Source organism: Ctenocephalides felis, unplaced genomic scaffold, assembly GCF_003426905.1.
Source record: "Ctenocephalides felis isolate EL2017-DRISC unplaced genomic scaffold, ASM342690v1 CF-g0.4_SCAFFOLD_00704, whole genome shotgun sequence".
NCBI lineage: Eukaryota > Metazoa > Arthropoda > Insecta > Siphonaptera > Pulicidae > Ctenocephalides > Ctenocephalides felis.
In genome coordinates this window covers 8232-14511 of record NW_020536858.1, presented here as the reverse complement: position 1 = coordinate 14511, position 6280 = coordinate 8232, and the positions used below count along the sequence as shown (strand labels likewise).

The 6280-nt window shown below is 31.7% G+C and overlaps 1 long non-coding RNA gene across 1 annotated transcript; it reads right to left on the bottom strand.

Moving 5' to 3' along the window:
- Nucleotides 1-780: 780 nt before the first annotated feature.
- Nucleotides 781-1336, bottom strand: LOC113367463. Its single transcript, XR_003366306.1, has 3 exons — nucleotides 1076-1336; nucleotides 969-1001; nucleotides 781-897 (listed from the first exon to the last, which is right to left on the bottom strand). It is a non-coding gene; the product is annotated as an uncharacterized LOC113367463 (long non-coding RNA).
- Nucleotides 1337-6280: the final 4944 nt, after the last annotated feature.

Below are 6280 nucleotides of genomic sequence, written 5' to 3'. Positions count from 1 at the left end.
CTATAAAAATAATTATTTATTCATAATATGTATTATGTTTAACTCTCTTGGCAACTTCAGTTAAATCAGACTTGGCAAAGTTAAGTCTTGCGTTAAATATGTTCAACTCACTTGCATCTGTTAATGCATCTAAAATAGAACCAAACATCTTAGAAACATTGTACACAAATTTTGAATTGAAAACATTGTGAACAAATTAGTCATTTGTGAACATTACCTCTAAACATACTCATTATTTGAAGTTAATGACTATGTAGTTCCTACGATCATATGACAGAGATAATTATTCCATGAACACACACTCAATTTTCTTGCATTGATTTTATCCTATTAATTTTCAAGATCTGAATTACCTAAAAGTAAAACACTACAAATTAGTACTAAATCATATTAGTTAAAATTCTCTTCATGTAGAACCTTAATATACCAATTCTGTAATGCAAGTTCATCAGGCTCGAAATACTCAACAATTCATGTTCTCTTCAACACTTAATCCATATAATGTGTGATATCCGGTGCATTCTTTGTTTTCCTTCTTGAATGTTTTTAAGTCTTGCTTGTTTCTTTGGTGACAATTTATCTTCTTGATTAGAGCAAATTTCCCTAGTTTGAATTCCATTTTGACATAACCCATAGGGGTTATGAGCACTCTTTCTCTACAATTGAAAAGCAATTTATATCAGTTTTTGCTTAACTGAATAGTTCTGATACTAATGAAATTATAAAGAATATGTATGATACCATATATATTACACTTATCTACCTATAATATTCACATCATATCACTGAATTGAGGTTATGTGATTTTTGACTGGTCTGTCAGAAATTTCAATAATTATGTGATAAATCAATTATCACAATACATAAACAGAATTTGCATTGCACATGACCTATATACTGAAAATAACTAATTAGTCATTAATATAATAATTTGTAAATTAAAAAAAAAACAGTGCAATTATACTCACCTTTGCTGGTTTCGTATTAAATATGTTAATTTCCTAAAAGTAAAACATTACAAATTAGTACTAAATCATATTAGTTAAAATTCTCTTTGTGTAAAACATTAATATACCTATTCTGTAATACAATATCATCACTTAAGAAATACTCCACAATTCATTTTCTTTTCAACACTTAATCTTAATATGTGTTCTTATTTATCGATATGTGTTCTTATTTTTCTTCTCGCATGTTTTCAAGCCTTGCTTGTTTTTTTTTGGTGACAAAGGATTAATAATTTCTAATATATTATCTAACTTTGTATTTATCTTCTCTATTGGAGAAAATTTCCCTAGTTTGAAATCCATTTTCGTAGGGGTTATCAGCACTGTAATTTTCTCTACAATTGAAAACCAACTTATATCAGTTTGTGCTTAGCTAAATAGTTCTGATACTAATAAAACTATAAAAAATGAATATGTATAAAACCATATAACTTACATCTCTTTATTCATATATCACTGAATTGAGGTTATGTTTCTGACTGGTGTGTTAGAAATTTCAATTATTACATGACAAATCAATTATCACAATACAAGAACAGACTTTGCATTGCAGGCGGCCTATATACTGCAAATGACTAAACATTATTATAATAATTTATAAATTAAAATATGTTTCAGTACAATTAGACTCGCCTTATTTGCCGGTTTCATATTAAATACTTTTGCAGCTGACTGTTTAACTAATTTCTACAACTGATTTCGCACTAAATATAAAAGCAATTAATAAATAACGCTTCAATAAAGGAAATATCTTGCATTTCAAACATACACGATAAAATACTCAATTATGCGTCCACGATGCACTAACCGAGTTAACCTATATTTAATTTGACATTTCGATCATAAAACACTTCACGGCTATTTTCAAAGGCTAATCTATGTGACAATGCAACGTACCACGCCACGTACCGACAGAAACGCGTCGACGGTGGTTAAAGGTCGCAACTATACGTAACAGCATCGGTTTTTTTACTTAACATCAGTTTCGAAACGAAAGTTACAAAATGAGTTACGTGGTGGTAACTTCTGTGGTTTACTGGGAACGCACATTAGAGTCTCGATTATGAATGGTTTAAATAAGCAATTATTTAATTTTCTGTACACTTTTGTAAGCTTTTCATGCAATTATAATAAACCGTAAAATTCAATCTGACATGCACCGGACATCAGAAATGAGTTTCAAAATGTTGTAAAAAGGGGAGCCAATATAGGAGACAATCGGTCTGAAAGAGCATTCAGGTTTGTGTATTTTTGGAAGACAGTGCATCTTAGGGGAGATAGGGTGTTGTATTTTTAGGTTAAAAGCAAAATTCAATGTCATAGACATAGAATTTGTTAAAAATAATATGTGTAGTTAATTTAAAATCAAATAAAAATTGTATTTGTTAAATAGAATTTGAATAAAAATTAAGTAAAATAGGAATAACAAAATTCGTACAGTTGAATTGAATTAGGAGTAAGAAGTGGAATATTGGAACTTGAAAGAAAAACGAAGAAAAAAATAATTGAATGAAGCTGAAAGTTAAATAGAATTAAAAATTTGAAAAAGAGAGGAAGAATTGAAGAAAATAAAAAGAAGATTAAGAAGAATATAGAATAGGATACATAAATAGATTGAAAATGATATAAAAATTAGAATGTAACTAAATAAAAATGTTGTAGATGGCTAAATGCTCAGAGTAAGCGAGGCCAAAATATTTATTTTTAAAAAAAAGAAAATGCACTTTTTGGCATATTTTTCTCAAACACGGTGCTCTGAAAGATCTCATTTGTATAATTATATACTCATTGGTATTTATAAAACATTTTCTAGGTTTGAGTTATTTAAATTCAGAACCTGAATATGGTATCGATAAAATGGATATTTCGTCGAATACTATTTTCCCAGTAATAATTTCCCAAAATTTATCGAAGAATAAATAGTAATATATGAAGGACCGGGATTAAAAAGGGCCACCACCTATGTGTGAGAAATCAGTAAAGTTAAGCATTGTTTAACAGCAATATTTGAAAGTTGAGAAAAAAAGATGTATAACCAGCTATAACCTTGATTTCAAAACGGTAATCTTTGAAATGAGGGAGATAAACGGTAATCTTAGAAAATCTATAATAAAAGTATTTTTTTCCATTGGTAGTTTTTTAGCATTAGTTAAAAATGTAATTATTTTGTAAAATACCTTTAAAATTATAATAAGGCTTTAAACCTTTTTGCCACCTGCCCGTTTCAAGTTACCCCCAAACGAACTGGAGGATTTTGAAAGTTAGGTTTATGTTTATTTTTGACGGGTTTCCAGATAGAATTGTCAAAACGATTCAAACTGGATACATAGTTATTAAATCTCTCTTGGTTGAGTTCCTTTAACCTTGCTTTCAACTTGTTACTCAGATTATTGAAAATGTTTTTGTCTGTGGGCAAATGACTATGTTGCCACCTACGCCTAGCATTTCTTTTTTCTGCTATGATCCTTTTTATTTCATATGTTGTCGTCTGACAGGAGTTTTTTGTCGTAACAGGAGTAGGAGTAGCAAACTTTGCAGCATCATGTAGGAGGGTATCAAAGGAATCGATGGTGTTTTCGATATCAGCGAAATTTTTAAGTTTAACTTTGAGGTCAACTTTGTCTTCTACGAACTTCCGGTAGATGTCCCAGTTTGTTTTATGGTTGCAGATCCTAGAGGAGGGTTTAGAAATACTTGCCGATGTGCTTATGCTGGCTATTACTGGACTATGGTCAGATGATAAGTCATAGCTTGCTCGTACATACTTCCTTGTGAATTGAGCTTATACCCGATGATACAAAAAAGTCCAATAGATCTGGTTTTTTGGCAGGATCGCTCGGCCAGTAGGTGGAAGAACCTGAAGAAAGAACACTATAATTATGTTTATATATTGTATCATATAGATGTTTTCCCTTAGGATTATTTAATCTTGAGCCCCAATTGACATGTTTGCTATTGTAGTCTCCGCCGGCGATGAAATGACTACCTAGTGTAGAGAAATAATCTTGAAATTGTAATCTGGTTATATTGTGCCTCGGCGGACAGTAAACTGCAGAAACACATAAGTTGAATGAATTCATTTTTATGAATTAATTATTAAAATTGATGTGGCTTCCAAAATTTCAGATTCGTATTTATCCAGCTCATAATGAAGAAGATTAGATTTTACAATAATGGCAGTCCCACCATGTGCGGTGCCATCGGGATGGTTAGTGAAGTATGTCTTGTAATTTGGTATATAAAAGTTTGAATACTTGGTGAAGTGTGTTTCACTAATTAAAAAGATGTCGATATTGTTGTGTCTCAAAAATAATTCTACTTCGGCTTTGTGTTGATACAAGCCGTTAGCATTCCATAATCCTAAATTTAAAATATTAGCCATTATTTAACTTCATTAATGTTGATTAATGTTGATAACATTTTGACAATCATGGTGTTTTGTTCCATTAACTGGCTAAACATATTTCTAAATTCGGTCAGGAAATCAGACATCGATGGAGAATTACTGTTGTTAATGTGATTTTGATTGTTGTTAAATAGGTTTGATTGCGATTTTATTACCTGAGCATAAGACATATGCTGAGGGTTTGCGTACTGTGAAATTTTATTGTTGTGTAAGTTGGATTTGTACCGGTTTGCATTTGTGTGTAAATAAGTCCCTTTACTTCTGCCTATTGTTGCTTGATCGTTATCTGCACCGACAAGGTGAAGGTAGTAAGAACACCCTTTGTAGTTTGCGGTATGATTATCGCCGCAATGATAACAAAGAGGCGGGGCTTCAGCTGCTTTTGTACACTTTTTAGACTCATGATCAGAGCCGCATTTGACACATATAAATCTACGGTTGCAATAACGCTGGGTATGGCCGTACATTTGGCACCTTACACACTAGGGAATATTTGATGATTTTATTGGGGGCTCAAAATGAATTATTTGGTTTAACATTTTATTCATTTTAAAAATTGACGAATTATTTTCTTTGGGTTCTAAGTCTATGTAAAACATGTTCAGCAGTTGTTTTGATTTCGGATGTATAATATTAGTAATATTTCTGACAGGATGACCTTCTTTTTCAATTGCGGCTTTGATATCATTTTTATTTGTAGCGTAGTGCAGATATTTGAGTACAACCCTGTATGAGCGTTCCGCTTTTATCTGGTAGGTATGAAAAACGACATCTCTTTCACGAAATTGAAAGACATCTCTTTCAAAATTTAACAAAATTGCGGTAGTCTTCTATTTCAAAAATGTTGAATTTAATAGTTTTATTAGGTAGGTATTTAGTGATGTATTTATCTTTATTAATAATTGAATTAATATCCGCTAACATAGGATTGTAATCACGAAGTCCGTAGACAAATAAGGGCGGAGGAGTAGATCTTTTATTATCTGATGTCTCTTCTGATGGTATAGAAACATTGTTTTCTAGAACGCCAAAATTGTTGGCTAATTTTATGGGAACGCTTACATTACTTACTGCGTTGTTCGAGCGACGTCTTCTAGCGGAAGTTACCTCTTGCCATGGGTTTTTATTCGTGTAATCGATCACATCGCGTGCAGTGGACGCTAAATCCATTGTTGCTGTTGAAGACATATTACTTTTTGATGGAATAGGAGTTGGATCCGACGATGTTGATCTGTTTACTGCATCATCATTATTTCTTTTTGAAGTCATCTGGTTAAGAACTAGTTGAGTAAAATTATTTTGATCTTCGTGAATGATGTTAAATGTTTCCACAATAGGTATTGTGGAGTGATAATTTATAGTACTCCCTGACGGGAGCACTATATTTAATTAAAAAGCACTGAATTCACAAGTAAAGTCACTTACTGGATCAAACACTACACTAAACTGTAACTAAATAAATGCTTTAGATCATTATGGATCATCTGATTAGTTATGTACCAGGGGGCTCCTGTGATCATACGAGTAATTTTTGATTTCATCCGTTGTATAAGAGCAATATTTGATTTACTTGAGCAGCCCCAAATCTAAAGACCATAAGTCCACAACGGTTTAATTATCTTATTATAGATAAGGACCTTGTTTTCTAGAGATAATTTAGATGTATGTCCAAAGAGCCAGCCGAGTTCTTTAACTCGCGTTTTCATTTGCTTTACCAGGTGAGTTTTTCGTCTGGAGAAACTGGAGGATTTTGAAAGTTAGGTTTAAGTTTATTTTTGACGGGTTTCCAGATAGAATTGTCAAAACGATTCAAACTGGATACATAGTTATTAAATCTCTCTTGGTTGAGTTCCTTTAACCTTGCTTT